This window comes from Ceratotherium simum, chromosome X, assembly GCF_057802395.1.
Source record: "Ceratotherium simum simum isolate JZ-2026a chromosome X, ASM5780239v1, whole genome shotgun sequence".
In the NCBI taxonomy this organism is placed as follows: domain Eukaryota; kingdom Metazoa; phylum Chordata; class Mammalia; order Perissodactyla; family Rhinocerotidae; genus Ceratotherium; species Ceratotherium simum.
In genome coordinates, this window is record NC_141940.1 from 84630332 (window position 1) to 84649728 (window position 19397).

The 19397-nt window shown below is 45.6% G+C and overlaps 1 protein-coding gene across 7 annotated transcripts in view; it reads right to left on the minus strand.

Annotated features, from left to right (window-relative positions):
* FAM156A (family with sequence similarity 156 member A) overlaps positions 1 to 19397 on the minus strand; it is a 55807-nt gene that overhangs the window by 19523 nt on the left and 16887 nt on the right. The gene's annotated exons all lie outside the window — the stretch shown is intronic.

The following is a 19397-nucleotide window of genomic DNA, read 5'->3' on the forward strand; positions in this document are numbered from 1 at the left end:
GTATACCAGGAGTCACCCGCGGGTTTTATGGGAAGTATGACAAAGAGTGGACAGCAAGCCTTCTCTAAGTCAGAAGAGGAAGGGGGTGGTCCTTTGGGGTAAGCCATTTCCGGAACACAAAAGCCTGCAGAGATTTCTTTACCGTGGTTTGTTTTCAGGGCTGGGGTGAAGTTCAACACTGTCAACACAGTAAAAATGAGCAAGGCATCTTTCATGCTTGTCCAAGCACATACATGGGTAAGTAGGGAGATTCCCTGTTTACCCTGGAAGTAATCGACACTCCAACAGCACACTATAGTTTTCAAAAGGTAATATTATCATGATCTAAGTGAAGGAAGCAAAACTGAGTCATTATCCCAGAATATGCTCATCGACCTCATCTTACAAATGAGGAAACTGACCACAGAGAGGTTAAGTAACCTGCCCAAAGTCACACAAGGACTAAGTGGTGGAGCCTTGACTCAAATCTAGATATCCGCGGCTTTATCACCTCCCTGCTATTCAGCCATACACTGATGGTTTCCAGACCCACGTATCCGGCTCAATCCTCTCTCCCAAACTACAGACCTCCTGAGCCGACTGACAGGCCCACAGGCAGACTGCGCTCAACAAGTGCTAGACAACCTCTGGGACGCTGGAGATGATGTCACAGAGAAGGGGAGTGTTAGAAAAACTCAGTCTCAAAGGCCCCACCCCCACCCCCTGGAGGGAGTGAAGGGCTACGGGAGGAAGACTGGAGGGTCCGCAGGGGTGGGCAGTTTATCTGAGAGACAGCCTGATGGGCTATCATACTGCACACATGATGATAAACACTGGTTACTTTGAACTTATGTCTTTTTTTCTTTTAACGTTGGCAATACATGCTGCCTGGTGAAAATACACAGAGCACATATGGAAAACCAAGAAGAGAGATGGATAAGTATGTTACCCGGGCAAGGTCCACTGCCCGATGCACACAGAAGCCAATACCATGGCACTGGCTTTTGAGAAAAGAAAAGGTTTTATTGCGAGGCCGACTGGCAAGGAGACAGGAGGCAAGGCTCTCAAATCTGTCTCCCCGATCCAGGGTTCGGGGCAAAAGTTGAGGAGTTAGGAGCTACTAAGCTGCAGCTGGGTCCATAGAAGCTGATTGGCTAGTCTCGAATCAGTCCATCAAGCTACCCGGGCTGCTGGAAACCAGATTTTCCTTATTGAAGGCCGGGGTCATCCTGGGCCTACGGGCTCCCACCTGGCAAGGTCTGATTAATGAATTACCTGTTTTAAGGAAGCAAAACTAGTTGAAGCTGGTCAATGTTTTATGCGCTGTTTCAAGTAGAGCGATTCCCATTTTACTTAGGGAGTACCTAACAGTAAAACAGCACTCTGCTGTATACAAGGAGAACATTCTCCTAGACTAAATGAATGAAACAGAAATTAGTCATTTTTCCTAATTATTAGTAGCATTGTCCTATCACAGATGAGGCATCCCAGGCACAGAGAGGTTAGGTCAGCTCCCCCAAGTCACTCAGGTAACAACTGTTTGAGGCCCACAGGCAAGGAACACTCAACATGTCCAAAGTGAATCCATCCAACCCCCACTCCCCACACATCTGCACCCCCTCTGGCGTTGCCTAACTCAGTGAAAGGCAGCCTTCTACCCAGCTGCTTAGGCCAGAGGTCCTCAAAGCCATCCTTGATTGCTGCCTCTCTCTCACCACCCCCTCAATCACCAAGCCTGGCCAGTTAGACCTCCTAAGTCTTTCTAAAAGAAGATGTTGACACTTCTCTCCATCACCACAGTTCCCTAGTCCAGGTCACCCTCATCTCTCTCCTTGACAACCACCACCAATCTTGGCCCTTTCCTCGCATTCTCTATCCCACTGCCTGAGGGACCTTTCTTAAATCCTAACCTGGTCACGTCACCCCTGCTCAAAACTCTGCAGGGGCTGCCTGCTGCTCTTAGGATAACATCCAGCCTCCTGCCCCCAAATGCCTCATCTTCAGCAGACCCCTACCTCTGCTCCACGCCCCACTCGATATTCCAGCCAACCGAAACCTCTTTCTGTTCATCAGGTGACCAGTGCGCTCGTGCTTGTACTGGTTCGTTCTCTCCCTCTCTCCCTCCCTCCCTCTCTCTCTCGTTCTCTCCCAGAGTTCCACAACCTCACATGTGCTGTTCCCTCTATCTAGCATGCACTTCCTCCCTCCTCATATGCCTGATTCATACTTACGTTCAGCTGTCAGGTTAAGTAGAGCAATTTCCATTTTACCTTAGGGAGTACCTGGATGTAAAGGCACAGTTAACCGATTTTCTATTTTTATGCAATCTGACGGCAGAGTTTTTCCGGGAAAGGCTTCCTTGCTAAGAATAGCATACGCGCGGCAAAGATCTCCCCTTATTTCATATGGGCCCATTGTTGTGTTTGAATATGGAGTTTGAAATTGTGGCCACAGTGTTCGGACCGTGAAGGGATCCAGGCCGGGGACCTACCTCACAGTGAGGAGGGATAAGCCAAAACATGGAAAGAATCTGCCACTTGATGGTGTCATTGACCCCCATTAACGGTAAATTAAACAGACCTTGAGCTGCCCTACCTGCAGACTTGGATTTGATGTGAGAATTTTTCGCCATAAGTTACAGTCTGAGTTTTCTGTTAGTGAAACCGAGCACGAAGAGGTTAAAAAATCTTCCCTGGGCTAGAAGAGAGCAAAAACTTGGAGATAAGCTTTGCTAACTGCAGCTGTGCATATTCAGCATAATCAATTGTTGTTTAAAACTAACCAGGTCTTTCTGTCCCTCCTTAGTATATGAGTGAGCTGTCTGTCTTTCCCAGGAAATCAAGGTCCAGACATCAAGATTCAGCCTCACAAGGCCAAAACACAGGCTGAAGATGAAAACTAACCAGAAAAGTCCAGACAGTCAAGGGAAAGAAATTCAGTCTTCAAGGCCACATGCAAGCTGGTGCCAGCTGGGAAGGTGCCAGCCAGCACGTCCACATGATCCCCCCTCCCTTACCTAAAACCCCAACACATGCTCTCCCTCTCAACCTTTAAAACCCCTTGCCTCCCATCTTCAGGGAGACGGGACAAATTTGAGAGCTCTCGTCTCCCGGCTGACGTCACCCGAAATAAAAACTCTTTCCTTGCCATAAGCCTGGCGTTCTAGTTTTATTTGGCCTCTCTTGTGTGGCGGGTAAAGAACCTGGGTATGTATCTGGTAACATTAGGACAAGAGAATGTCTACAAACTGGTCCTCCCTTTGCAAGGGGTTTGGTTTACTAGTCCCTGTGGTCATCAGGGAGGCAAGGATCAGCTGCCTGCTCACTATGGGGGACCCTCCAGGGGAATCTGACAATGCCCTTGTGCCACTCCTTAGAGGTCCCCCTCTAGATGCCATCAGCCCCTGGAGGAAACTATGTCAGTTCCTATCAAGTCCAGTGGAGAGCGCCAATCCCCTGCTGATTCTGCCTGCTACAGACTCAACTGTGAGGATTAACTTCATTCACTGCAACTCCTCTGAGCAGAGCACACTTAAGTATGAAATGAAGTGTGTGCCTTGGACACGTGTGTACAATGAAAGAGTAAAGATGGCAACGGCACCAGTCTGACCACCACCACCCCAACCCCCAACCCCAGCCAGAGGGTAGACCAGACCCCCAGGGGCCCTGGCGTGCTTCCCTCACACCAATGTGTCCCTAACACAGGGCACAGTGTGAATAGCTCTTCCTGGAGCCTACCCACTGAGGAGCTAATGTATGCTGGGCATATACAGTTTTATTTCCCAAAGACCCAGAGAGGTAAGTATCAGACCCCGCCTTCTACAGACAAGGACACAAGCTGAAAGAGGTTAGGTCGCTGATGCAGTAAAGGGTGGATCTGGGAATCACAGAGACACACACACACACGTTCTGCCCAACTCCAAAGCCAGTCTTCTTTGCATTCATGACGACGCACTTGGCTTACGTTTCAGGTGCTGAGATGCAGATATTGTTCCATGATTGGAGAGTCATCACTGTCCCAACACCACATCCAGCTGTGAAATGCAGGAACCCAGCAGAGCAAAGCAACCCTGAAAGGTTCTAAGACTCTCTGCGTCTGCCCTCAAAGGAGTTGCCCTGAAGCCAACAGACCTGGAGTCCCTTGGCGTGAAAGGCTTGCCTCAGAGTTGACAGCCAAACAGGACTTGAACTTCCAGGGTTTCCCCGTGGGGAGGCACTTTGCCACATCCGCGAGACTTTTACAACGAATCCCTACCCCCAAATTATGCCCCCACCAGTCTCACTATATTTACCAGATATTAAGAACCAAGAGGCAAGCAAGAGGAAGTGTTTTTAGTGGCTGCATCACCGCTCTGCAGATGAACAAACTCCAATGGTGGTTTGGAGCCCAACGGACTGAGAATTGAAATCTAGCTCTAGCTGTGTTGATCTCTCTGTTCTTCAGCTTGCTTGTCTGTAAAATGTGGATAATCAAAGTGCCTACCTCAGAAACCTCCCCTCCCTGAGAAGTCTGTCCTGACCAAACTCACACAAACACCCTCAGGGAGGGGTAAGATGCCCTCCTCTGTGTTCCTAGGGTAGCATGATTTAAATCCTGCCATTGCTTTTCTCACACCACAACATGTGGCGGTCATCTGCTTGCAGGTTACATCCCTGTATCCGCAAACTGTGTCCAGTAGGCTGAGATGTAGTGTCCAGTCGGTGATTAGAACATGTTTTTTGATGAAGGAGCTTGACCAAGGGTCAATAAAGGGTAGCTATTATTGTATCAGTTATTTTGGTGTGTTATTTCAATGACACAGGAGAACAAAGTCAATAGGACATCTCTGTAGTCAGATTCTCTTCCCTTTGGGGCGAGGAGGACTGCATCTTTCATACCATCCCAAATTCTGGAAACTCCTAATGAAAGAGGCTGCAATGTTCATTAAATATGTGTGGGTCACTCTGTTGTCCCATCAGCCACAGTTCTGGCCTCACAGTGGAACTTGGGTCAAGATCCTTGGAGCACCAGTCAGTTCACTGAATGCTTCCCAAGTACTAAGTGGCTGGTAGTGCACACGGTAGACCCCACAACAACCTGTCCAATAGGTGGACTGTTGAATGAATTCAGGCTGCTAATTAAGTGTGTGATGCTGTGCCTCAAGAACAGATGTCTGTGGAGACAGGGACATGAGCACACGGACGAAGGACGTCTCAATCCAAACCCAAACCCGCCTCTTCTCTGACTGCTCTTCCCCCATGTCCCTCTGCCTCACTCGACAGCCTCGCACAGGCTTGTCATTCAGCATCTACGACCTTTTCGGTCCAGCGGACTGAGCCGAGCTTACACAGCCCAGCAGGACCAGCCCAGCCCTGTCACCCTCGGTTCTCCCCACCTTCCGTTCAGCTCTCCCTCCTTGCCCTCAGTTCCCCTGGCCTCCTGGAAGTGCCTCCAGTGTGTCTGCACCCTCTGCCTGTGACACTTTTTCCCAACTGTTCCCTCTGTCTGCAAAGTCCTGACCCGAGACATCTGCTTGGATGACTCCTCTCCCTCTTCATGTCTTTGTTGAAATGTCACCTCCTCAATGAAGCCTACCCTGGTTGCTGTGGGCAGTATTCCCACTTGCTCCTCAAATTCTCAATCTCATTACCATGACCTAGACTTCTTTTTTTTTCTATTTTTTTTTTTTTTTTGTGTGAGGAAGATCAGCCCTGAGCTAACATCCATGCCAATCCTCCTCTTTTTGCTGAGGGAGACTGGCCCTGAGCTAACATCCGTGCCGACCTTCCTCCACTTTATGTGGGACGCCGCCACAGCATGGCCTGACAAGCGGTGCGTCGGTGGGCGCCCGGATCCGAAGCCAGGCCGCCAGCAGCGGAGCGTGCGCACTTAACTGCTACGCCACAGGGCTGGCCCCTAGACTTTTTTTTTTTTTTTTTTTTTTTTTAAATCACAGAACCATCACCTTCTAACACACTTCACAATTTACTCTGTTGTTACGTTGAAGGTTTACTGTCTGCCATCTACTCCTTCCCCTTCAGGGAGTGTAAAGTCCAGGGCAGGGATTTCTGTCGGTTGGGTCATCACGTATCCCAGCACCTGGAGCAGTGCCTGTACACAGAAAACCCTCGATGAATATTTGTTGCCTGAAGCAATGGGTCTGCCTCCCCTCCTAGACTGTGAGACCCTTGAGGGTCTGTTCTGCTCCCCCCTGGGACAGGGCCCTCCCTCCACGCAGGGACAGGTCTTCACGTCACGGCTGCATTGGTTTCAGCCACACCTGCTGCCCGGCAGCTCTGTGATCTGGGACGCGGGATCCGCCTGGCTTTATTTCAAACCCCAAACACTTAACTTTAAAGGAACTTAGATATAGTCAATGTTTTGCTTTTACCTTGTAGCCTTGCTTATTTCTTGACATGCTAGTTTAAAAAAAAAATTGCTGCTGTTCACGAAACATTTAGAAGTTCAAAATTTGCAATCAATTCAGTTGCGCCAATGTGAAATGCTTCAATCTCAGTGTGCGTAGTCCTTCTTTTTCTTCCTCTTTTCTTATTCTCACTTGTCAACCTTTTCTTTCTGTTGCAGAAACAAGAGGAAAGTCTACCCCCGCCAACATTCAGGTGACTCGCTCCCAATGTGTTCAGTGCTTTACTGCCAGGCACTCAACTGTGCGATGATTTCCATTACTGTTACACAGGAGAGGCTCACAGGCATTCGTTTACAAGGTTTTACAGAAACAGCAATCAAATAATTCATAACATCGACCTTTGAGAATTCCCCCATGGCATTCTGGAATCAGAGAAAATGTTAGGAAAAGTTAGAAATGCCCTGACATTTTCCGCTGGGGGTGTGACCTGCCATTCCCCTGCCCCACTCAGGCCAGAAGACTTCCCCAGACTTCACACCCTCAGAGAACTGAGCAGAGGGGCCGTGCCACAGAGCGGGGCTCGGAGGCAGGAAGGCAAGTTTCGGAAAAGCGGACTTGTCAAGGACAAGGAAGTTTTCCCAGCACTGGGTATGCAGCGGTGCTCTTGTCTGACAGCCTTGCTGCAGAGGTGTTGCTACTTTGCAGGTCTGGGAATACATGAAGATGAAGAGAGGGGTGGGTGGCTTTACATCAGACAGAGGTTATATTAGAAAATGGCCCTTCGTAGGGAGGGCAAAGCTTCCTGCTCGGTTGAAATCGGCCTGAAACACTTGCCCCAGTGGTTGAAGAGAAACTCACCTCCACCTGACACGTGATCGCACAGTGTGTAATTTATAGCATATCAAGGAAAGTTACAAACCTGTCTTCTAACCAGGTTGTAAGTTTTCAGAAAAGGAACAAAGATTTTTCTCCCTCGGAATCCTCACCTCCTGGTGCGGAATGTATTATGTAAGTTTCTCAGGAAACAACAGGATTAAACCACGGGTGTCTAAGAGATGGAGATAAAATGCTGGACTATGTTTACTCATTCTGCAACCCAACACACATTTATATTAAGCAATATGTGCACAAGACTCCAATGTACCAACTGAGACATCTCAGGCCCACACTCTCCCCCGGCTAGAGATGGAATTTGCCTGGATCCCTTCCCCTCCCCCAGCCCTGAATTCTGCTTTCAGAAGACGTGTGTGATTTGGGGACGGGGCTGAGGTACAGTTTGTATAGCCTCATCATGGAGAGGTCACGTTAAGGTTTGGAAAGATGATCCAAAAAGCTAGACTCTCCTACCACCCATCCAGGTCATAGGGGATCCAGGCTTTCAAATGTACAGTCAGAAGGCTGCAAAATGGATGCATCCAGCTTTATTTTATGGGCGTCAGGCCTGAGAGGAGACAGATGACATCAGAGGACAAGAGGGGCAGCTCCCACCCATCGTGAGAGAGGAGTCCCCCACGCTGTGTCTTTTGTCTGAGACACAGAATAAACTCCTCCCCACAGTGGGATTTGCACAAATGGGACCGAGGAGGACCCTGTGACCTTCAAAACAGCGTGGTGAGAACCCGACCCAAGGGGAGGGTCTGAAGGAAGCCGACCACATACACTCAATGGTCTAGACAAGGAAGCCGGGTTGTTGGGAGCTGGAGTGGATGAGTTCACAGACAGTCAACTCAGATCAATCTCTCACTGTCTTTCTGGAGAGCTATCAGACTGAAACATCAGGAAGAGGTCACAAACACCTCATGTCTGAACTTTGGTACATGACAAAGTCTCTCCATGGGGATACAAATGCCCAAATGGCTCAGAGGTTTCAACCTGGGACACAGAACCAAACACAGACCAGACCTCACTCTGGGACCCGGATCTCCACCAGCTCTGAAGCATCATACCCTCGACACAGACTCCCAAATACCTCAGGGACCTCACACTATGGCTCACAAACCCCACAATACCCCAGTGACACGCTAAACCCAGATACAGACCCAGGAAAGAGCAGCTAGGAGACCTCACTGCACTGGACATACACCACCAAACAATCCACAGAACTCAAACTCCTAGAGACTCAATCAATGAGGCCAGAGACACAGAATCAGCTCAGAGACAACAAATTCTAAAATATAGGCCACATGCCTTTTAGCAACTTCATAACCTATGACATAGAAACACAATAGCTCACAGACCTCACACCCTGCACACAGAAGCCACACAATCACAGAGCTCACGTCCTCGGACGCAGACACACAAACAGCTCAGGGCGCTGGTACAGTGAACACAGACAGCTCGCTCACAGTGTTACACACAGCCAACATTTAAGAGACCTCAGACCGTGGTGCACCAAATCCCACCCGCCCACCCAAGGTTCACGACCCGAGACAGTCGACCCCTCAAAATTCCAGCACCCTCAATCCCTGGTACGCAGACTTATAAGCAGGTCAGAGATGTCACACTCAGGATGCAGAACCCCCAAACGGTCAGACACCTCCCGCCTTGTGTCAAATAACCTTTGTGATCTCACAACCTAGGGTATGGACCCTGAGGAGTTCAAATATGTCACACCCTCGACCCAGACCCTCAGGAGAGCTCAAACTCTAATTCCTGAAATACAGAATGGGAACAACTCCAGATACCTTACATTGTGGACACAGCATGGAAAACAGATCAGATACCTCACACACTGGAAGAGAGACCCCTAAACAGCCCAGAGAACTCTCACCCTGGACACATAATTCCCCACAGCTCAGAGATCTCACATCCTGGACATAGACCCTCACATAGCTCAGACGCCTCAAATTCTGGACACAGACCCCGAAACAGCTCAGAGAAATGACATCTTGCTTCTGACACCCAAAAAGTCACCCCACACAGGACACATATCAGTTAAAGCCACAGTGAGGTCTCACCCAGCCCCGTGAGTGAGACTCAAAGAAACAGCGAGAGACCGAATGAAAGAGAGAATTACAGAGAGCCTTTCTGGAAAACTGCTGTCTCCACGGAGTTAGCTCCTATCGCAGGAACCCCATCCAGCCACCTGAAGAACCTCCTCTTCTCTTCCGGGGGAAGGAAGACCCCAGGATCTGCCCTCATTGGCTGCTTCTGGAAAATGACTCAGCTGCACTGGGCCCAGGCCACAACCAGGAGGGAAGGACCCTCCCCCCCCCAACTTCCCCGTCCCCTGACCTGACGCACAGTGGAGCCCTCCACCCATCAAAATGGGATACCTTCTAGGTTTGGAGGGTTCATGCCATCCTTGGGGGAACCCCCACTGCCCCTAAGGCCCTGGCGCCCTCCTGCCGAGGAGCTGCTGCCTCAGCGTAGGGAGCGGAATCTGTGGGAAAAGTGGAACAGGAGGGCAATCCTATGCTGCTCGGGGCAGGATTGGAGGCCACTGCAGGCCGGGCCCTCCACAGCCCCATGGACTGCTTGGCTGACATCCAAGTTGCCCTGAACACACTGCTTCAGCTTCCTCAGCCTGTGGATCAAGGGGGTACTGCAGCCACCTGGTTTTCCCTCAGCCCGCCTCAGCCCGGAACAAGGACACCTTCAGCCAGCAGATGCCTTGCAAGCCAGTGAACAAGAGTGGGGGAAGGAGATGGTGAAGAGATTCACACTGCTGTGCTGGGGGCTACATGCCACAGACCACATACCTGACCACTGAGAGGCGCCCCCGTCCCACCCACCCCTCCACCTTGTCACTTCCCCATCCCCAAAGAGAGAACCTGTTCCCTCCTCTCAATGCCTAATTCTGCTTTCAAGGGGAAGGGGGCGTGAGCGGCTCTACATTTCCTGTGGGGCTTTGTGCAAATTGTGAGGCACACACATTACCCCGCCTCTATCCCGCACCAGGAGACCAGCACCAGGGCAGGGCTATTTGCTCATGGGCAAAAACAGCTGCAAGGCTAAGGAATTCGGGGATTGAAGCTGATGTGGGCCTGGCTGATGCACCTCGTCCTCCTGGGGACACACACACACTGGCCCATCTCCGATGCCCTGGTGAATTTTTATCCCCCAAGACAACAGGAACCCAGTCTTGCATCTCTGGCCTTTCCAGCAGAGCTCTGAATATAGTCAGGGCTTAATGAACGCCTGCTAAGAAGTTCACTGACTTGAGAAACCACCTATCTCCTACTTACCTACCTTCACTCAAACATCTCTCCTGTCTAAAATCTGCCTAAAATCCCATCAGTTAAGCATTCACTTCTTTGGGATGAGCAGGTCACCTTCTGTTTCCCTGGAGAAACCTGGCCGGGAGACCATCATGAGCCCTCTGGGAACTGTCTCTGCCCATCCAGGACCCACAGGTAGCCTGGTGGACACATAACAGGAGATTGGAGAAGGGTTTTCTCAGTGTGGTGTGAAGTGTTATTCAGCTCTAAAGTCAATATAGTGGGATCCAATAAGCATTGTCAAAAAGGGAACAGATAGATCGACTACAAGACAGAATAGATGAAGCCGGTGATTCCACTGACCCGGTAGCATCTTCAGCCTCTTTTGCTGGTGCTCGGGCTGAGGTTCCTGGGCAGGATTCCAAACCCTCCACTTCCGCCTCCATCTCCACCATTCAAGCCCCACATCTACACCCATAAACTCCTTGAGTAGGACACTCCCTCTCCCAGCCAATGGGAGTTCTCTTCCCTGGAAGATCCTAAGTAGGAGGTCCCATCTAGACCAATCAGATCTAGTGTTGTCCTTAATGTCTGCCCTGCTCACCCATCAGGGAACCATTCACTTGCTCCACTGTGGTCTTCCCTGGCCCTATTTGATTTGAATCTGTAGAGCTGGCGGGCTGGGGCCAGAAATGGGATGATGGTGACCTCAGGAGAGGTGGAGGCCTCTCTCTCAGAGTGGACATGTGGAGGTCCCTGCATGGTGCTGAGCCCCCCTGCACCCTACACATAGTGGTTGGTTTTGAATACAAGACCCCCCTTTCCAGTGGTAGCTCCCAGGGCAGACTGCTCCATGTGGGTCTCTCAGCGGTACATTCCAATAGAGGAAGGTACCACCCTCCACTCATCATTCAACATCTTCCCCTTCCCCATCACCCACACTCTGGTAATTTGCCCAGAAAGGGTTGTTTCATGCCTATTTCCAAGGGGTGATTTCATCCCCAGCTCCCCCACCACCACCACCAAATACATCTACATGGGCAGCGGACTGTTCCATCTCGGTCTCATTTCCCCTAAAATCCCCACATGGATCATTCCAGTTGTAGACTCCAAGATCTTGTAGAGAGCCTTGGGATAGAGTCCAGCCTCCGGCTTAGAGCCTCCACCCCACGAATGGTGCTGAGGATGCCGGCAAAGGGGCACTGGTTCCCTTGCCCCACTGAGGGAAGTGTGAACTGGTAAAACAACTTTGCAGGGCTCTGTGGCAGCATCTATCACAATTCAAATTCTACCTCGTCCCCACCCACAGCAGAATTTCAGCTTCATGAAAAGAGAGACACGGGTCGATCTTATGCTGTGATGTCTCACCAGCATTTAGAACAGTATCAGGTACACAAGTAGGTACTCAAGAGATGTTTGTTTAGCCAAAGAATTCTTTGATCTCCAGCAATTCCACTGTTACGAATGTGTCCTAAAGAAATGTTCACGTGTTCACGCACGCATAGGGCCGTGTGTACAATGACAACAGCAAATTCTGGGGGGGAACAACTCTAAATGTCCATTAATAATCAAGGACCATTGGAAGGGTAAATGCGAGATGAAGTGTTCATATTATACCATGGAGCACCCACTAGCCTTGAAACGGAATGAGGGGAACCAGTTTGTACTAGCCAGAGAGCTTTTTTTTTTTCTCATTTTTTTAATGATGCGTAGCAAGTAAGAAATACTCATACTCACCCAGTGTCTGTATGTGCACGTGATGTTTGTAAATGCAGAAAACAGGGACAAGAAAGAAACACCTAATCCGACTACAGTGGTCACCTCTGAGGATCAAACTGAGGGAGGCAAGATTCGGACAGCTTATTACGTCTTCTGCTGTAGCCTACTGTATTGCCAAAAATGTCCAAAAATATATCCAAAAGTACACGCTTTCCTTTTTAAAAGTTTTTCATTTTATTGAGCTGTAATTCATGTACCACAAAATTCACCCTTTCAATGAAGTTGTACAATTCAGTGGTTTTTACTATATTCACAAGGTTGCGCAACCATCACCAATGTAAAATTCCAGAACAAATCCCATACCATTAGCCATCCCTCCTCAGTCTCCCCTCCCACCAGCCATTGCCATTCACTAACCTGCTGTCTGTCTCTATGCATTTGTCCATTCTGGACATTTCATATAAATAGAATCCTACACTAGGTGGCCTTTTGTATCTGGCTTCTTTCACTTAGCATAATGTTTTCAAGATTCATGCACGCTGTAGCATGTATCAGTCAGTACTCTATTCTTTTTATAGCTGAATAACATTCCATTATATGGATATACCACCACATTTGATATTCTATTCATTAGTTGTTTGGCATTTGGGTTGTTTGCACTCTTGGACTATTACGATTAATGCTACTAGGAACACTGGTAAACAACTTTTTGTGTGAACTTATGTTTTCACTTGTCTTGGATATATACCTAGGAGTGGGAGAGCTGGGCCATATGCCAACCCTAGGTTTAACTTTTGGAGGAACTGCCAAACTGTTTTCCACAGCAGCTGCACCATTTTCCATTCCCACCAGCAGTGTACGAGGATCTAAAGTCTTCCACATCTTCCTCAACACTTGTTATTTTCATTTTCTACGTTATACCCAGACTAGTGGGTGTGAAGTGGTAATGCACTGTGGTTTCCCTAACGACGAATATTTTTGAGCATCTTTTCACGTGCTTATCGGACATCAGTTTATCTTTTCAATAGAAACGACTATTCAAATGCTTGGCATATTTTTAATTGGGTTATTTGTCTTTTTATTGTTAGATTGTAAGAGTCCTTTTTATCCTCTAGATACTGGACCCTTATCGGATACAAGATCTACAAATATCTTCTCCCATTCTTTGGTTTGTTTTTTTCACTTCCTTATGGTGTTCTTTAAAGCACAATTTTTTTTTTTATTTTTATGAAGTCATTTTAATCTAATTTTTCATTTATTACCTGTGCTTTTGGTGTCGTATCTAAGAATCCACTGCCTAACGCAAAGTCACAAAGATTTACTCCTATGCTCTCTTATAGGAGTTTTATATGTTAGCTCTTACATTTGGATTTTGATCCATTTTGACGTAATTTTTGTCTGTGGTATGAGGTTTGGATTCAAATTTATTCTTTTGCATGTGGGTATCCAGTTGTCCCAGCACCATTTGCTAAAAAGACTGTTCTGTTCCCATTCAACTGTCTTGGCACTGTTGTCAAAAATTAATTCACCATAGATGTACGGGGTTTCTTTCTGGACTCTCAATTCTATTCCATTGACCTATATGTCTATCCTTATATCAGTACAACATTGTCTTGATTACTGGAGCTTTGAAATAATGTTTGAAATCAGACTGTGTGAGCCCTCCAACTTTGGTTTTCTTCTGCAAGACTGTTTAAGCTGGAATTTCCATATGAATTTTATGATCAGACTCTCAATTTCTAAAAAACTGCAGGAAGAATATCGACAGGGATTGCACTGAATGTTTGGATCAATTTGGGGAAATCTGCCATCTTAACAATAGTACGTCTTCCAATTCATGAACACAGGATGTCCTTCCATTTATTTAAGTTTTCTTTAATTTCTTTCAACCGTGCTTTGTCATTTTCAGTGTACAACTCCTGCACCTCGTTGGTTAAACTAATTCCCAAGTATATTATTCTTTTGATTCTACAGTACTGGAATTATTTTCTTCATTACTTATTTGGATTATTCACTGGTAGTGTACAGAAATACAACTGATTTTTCTAAATTCATTTTATAACTCACAACCTGAATCTGAAGTCTATGTTGTACTGAAAATAACTACAGCAACCACACAACGGAAGCCCAGCTCAACTACTGAAAAGACTGATTCAACACCAACACTGACACCCTGACAGAAAAAGGAAAGAAAAACAGACACATTACTTACAAGGGAACAAACAGGACAGCAGATTACTCATTAGAATCTATGCAACACGGAATTTTCTAATTAGCGCAAATACTTTTTTTTTTCTTTTGCTGGGAAAGGTTCGCTCTGAGCTAACATCTGTTGCCAATCTTCCTCTAGGGGAGCCACCACCACAGCATGGCTACTGACAGATGAGTGGTGTGGTTCCGTGCCCGGGAACTGAACCTGGGCCGACGAAGCAGAGCATGCTGAACTTTAAACGCCAGGCCGTCAGGGTTGGCTCAGTATACTTTTTAGAAATGAAGATGAAATAAAAACGTTTAAACAAACAAAAAATTCATAGCCAGCAGATCTGCCCTATAAAACACGTTAAAGGAAGTTCTTTGGGCAGAGGCAAATGATATCACAAGGAAATTTCGATCTATGAAAAAAATTGAATTGTGCTGGAAATTGTCACCAACTAGGTGCCCCAGGGAACTCAAGGGTGGGTTTAGAAGCATTTAACTGTTTTCATGTTAAGGAGACAACCAGCAGCCACTCTGAAGCTAACCAAGCCTCCCTATAAGAGCTCCGCCCATGACCTTGCCTCATTTTTAATGCGAAGATCTCTTCAAGAGGAGATTAAGCCTCATTACCATAATCTACAGTGTACCCGCCTCTCCCTTTTGAATATTCATTCCCCAACCAAATAAAAGTCCCTCCTTCCCTTCTTTCGGGGAGCCATGACTTTGGAAATGATTCCTCATGGCCTCCTATTTGCTGCAAGTACACTTTACTTTGTGAGACAACTTCCACTGGTGTAGAGTCTTATTTAACTCACCAGGAGGCGAGCCCACTTGGTTCGGTAACAAAATGGTAAAATTGTGGGTAAATACAAAGCTTTTTCTGATATTTAATCTCTTTAAAAGATAACTGACTGTCTAAAGTAATAAACCGTAACAATGCATTGTGTAGTTTACGACACCGGTAGAAATAAAATGCCAGACAGCAATAGCATTGGGCCGGCCCCATGGCTTACTGGTTAAGTGCGCACGCTCCACTGCTGACGGCCCGGGTTCGGATCCCGGGCACGCACCGATGCACCGCTTCTCCGGCCATGCTGAGGCCACGTCCCACATACAGCAACTAGAAGGATGTGCAACTATGACATACAACTATCTACTGGGGCTTTGGGGAAAAAGAGATAAATAAATAAAATTATTAAAAAAAAAAAAAAAAAAGAAGCTTAAAAAAAAAACAATAGCATTAAGGATGGGAGAAAGGAAATGGAGGTACACAGTTGTAAGGTTCTTACAGTATACAAGAAGTGTTATAATATCATTTGACATCATATTGCGGTAACTATATATTGTAAACCCTAGAGCAGCCATTAGAAAAAAAATTTTAAAGATGTATCTCTAGTGAGCCAATAGTGGAGGTACGGTGGAATAATAGCAAACGTTCAACTGATCCAAAAGAAAGGAGGAAATAGGAAAATCTGAATAAAAAATACATATGATAGAAAAACACAGCAAGATGGTAAATTTATTTATTTATTTTTTTAAAGATGGTAAATTTAAATGTAAACTGTTTACACCCTAAATGTACATCACCTACACATGTCACTTAAAAGGCCTAAAGTTTGTCAGTTTAGATAAAAATAGCAAGACCCAACTACATACTGTCAAAAAGAATCCCACTTTAAATATAAATAAATTAAGTTGAAAGTACACAAATGGAAAACGATATTTCCATGGTCTGAATATGTCCCCTCCAAAATTCCTATGTTGAATCCTAATCCCCAAACGTGATGGTATTAGGAGGTGGGGCCTTTGGGAGGTGATTAGGTCCTAGGGTGGAGCCCTCATGAATGGGTTTAGTGCCCTTATAGAAGAGGCTCCAGAGAGAGCCCTTGTCTCTTCCACTATGTGAGGATACAACCAGAAATCTGCGACCTGGAAGAGGGAACCCAACCATGCTGGCACCCTGATCTCAGACTTCCAGCCTCTAGAACTGTGAGAAATACATTTCTGTTGTTTATAAGCCACCCAGTCTGTGGTATTTTGTTACAGCAGCCCGAACGGACTAAGACAGATGTATATACCCAGCAAACATGATTCAAATGAAAGCTGGAGGGGCTAAATTAATATCACACAAAGTATACCTCAGAATGAGGATTAATACAAGGGATAAAGATGGATACTACACAATAAAAGAGAGGCATATTCACCGAAAAGACACAAAAATCACGAATGTGCATGCATTTTCAAAATACAAGACCTAAAACCTGATAGAACTGAAAGGAAAAACAGACAAAGCCACAGATATAGTTGGAGCCTTCAACATTCCTCTGTCCACAATTGATAGCACAAGTGGACCAAAAAAAAAAAAAAAAAAAAAAAAAAAAAAACCATCAGGAACTATATAGAAGAGCAACTTGGGCAACACTACCAAAAAGTTGACCTAATTGATATTTACAGAACAAGGATGGCAGAATACACATTCTTCCGAAGTGCACATACAATGCTCACCAAGATAGACCTATATGCCGTGCCATAAAGTATATCTCAACAACTTCTAAAGGACTGAAATCATACAAACTAGGTTCTCTGACCACAAAGAATTAAAATAGAAATTACTTGGAACAAAATACCTGGGAAAATCACAAAGTATTTTGAAATTAAATGACCTTTCTAAACGATGCAGGGATCAAAGAAGAAATTGCAAGGAGAATTAGAAAATGAAAACATACCATATCAAAATTTGTGAGGTGAAGCTAAAGCAGTGCATAGAAGGAAATTTGTATCAGTAAATGCTTATATTAGAAAATAAAAATGGTCTCAAATCAATGATCTAAGCTTCCACCTTAAGAAACTAGAAAAACAAAATCAGTTTAAACCCAAGGGAAGCAGAAGGAAAAAAAAAAAAAAACGATGATCTGAACAGAAATCGATTTAATAGAAATCAAAACAATTGACAGAAAGAAATCAATGAAACTAAGAGCTGGTTCCCTGACAAGAGCAGTAAATTTAATAGATTTAGCCAGACTGATAAAAATGAACGAGGTGGGTACACCACAGATTACCAATATCAGTAACACTAGAGGGGACATCAATACAGATCCTTCGGACATTAACTGGATGGTAAGAGAACATTATTAAATATATTATCCAAATAAATTTGATACTTAGATGAAATGAGAATATTCCTTGAAAGACACTAGCTAGCAAACCTCAGTCAAGAACAGATAACATGAAGCTCAGGGCTGATCTTCCTCAAAAAAAAAAAAAAAAAAACCAACAGATAACATGAATAGCTCTATATCTATCAAAGAGATTGAATTCAATAAAAACAAACAAACAAAACAAAACAAAACAAAACCCCTTCCCTCCACTAAAACTCAAGGCTCAAGTGGCTTCACTGGTAAATTCTATCAAACATGTGTGGAAGAAATAATGCCAGTTCTACAAACTCTTCCAGATAATTGGAGAAGAGGTCACACTTCTGAAAACATCTTATAGAGCTAGCAATACGCTGATATCAAAACCAGACAAAAACATTTTAAGGAAATAAAATGACAGACAAATATAACTCATGAACATAGACACAACAAGCCAAAATAAAACATTAGCTGTTTGAAACTAGGAATATATAAAAAAGATAAAACACCATAGCCAAACGGGGTTCACTCCACGGCTTCAAGATTGGTTGAACATTTGAAAATCAGTCACTGTAATTCACCATAATAACAGACTAAAAGAAATATGAGCATCTCAATAGACGCATAAAAAGCATCTGATAAAATTCAACATGGTAAAAACTCTCAGCCAAGTAGGAATAGAGAGGGATTTCTGTCTTAGTCTGTTTGGGCTGCTGTAACAAAAATACCATGGACTGGGTGGATTATAAGATAAGACAAATTTATTTCTCACATTTCTGGAGTTCTCACACTTCTGGAGGCTGGGAAGCCCAAGATCAAGGTGCCAGCAGATCTTGTGTCTGGTTCCTAGACTGTTGACTTCTGTGTCCTCGGATGGCCAGAGGGGCAAGGGAGCTCTCTGGAGTCTCTTTTATAAGGGCACTAATCCCATTCATGAGGGCTCCACCCTCATGACCTAATCACATCCCAAAGGCCTCACCTCCAAATACCATCACAGTGGGGAAAGATTTCAGCACAAATGTTGGGGAGACAGCAATATTCACTCTACGGCGACGTCCTTAAACTGATAATTGGTATCCACAAAAATATCTAAAACTAACATTATCCTTAATTGCGAAGGTCTGAATGCTTTCTCTCTAAGATAGGGAACAAGGCAAGGGCGTGTACTTTTGCCACTTCTGTGCAACATTTTACTGGCTGTTCCAGCCAACAAAAAAGGCGAGAGAAATAAGGAAAACAGTCATTAATCACAGGTAACACATGAATCTATAAAAAGAATCCACAAAAAAGCTACCTGAACTAACAAGTGAGTTCAGCAAAGTAACATGATACAAGATCAGTATGCAAAAGCCAATTCTGGTTCTATATACCAGCCACAAATAATTAAAAATTGAAATTAAAAAAGCAACATCACGTAGTCTAATACCAGTAAACAGGAAAGAGAAGTGTGCCATCATTGTCCCCACTCCCCAACTACAGAGCTGTGGCTCAGTAGTTTTGAAGCAGATAGCTCTGAACCTCTTCCCAGAGGAACTGACTTCATTTGCAATGGACTGTTGAGAAGGTCCAGCCTAGGGGCACTTTCAAAATAGTGGAAGTTGTGGTAAAAGGCAACTAGTAGAAGATCCGTGGAATCATTGCACTATATAGGCTAAACTGTAGGCTGGCTGGATTACCTGAGACAACCAGGGAGGGAGACAGCTGAAGGAGCCTGCCTGGGGTCAAAACAAATCTGAAACACTGACCTCAACAGCTATCTCTTCAAAGGAGCAGGAATTTCACTGGTTTAGATTATGGAGCAACTTATGTCCCAGGGCGTTGTTGAAAACAATAATCAGCCCACAATTAGTGGAGCTTAACAGC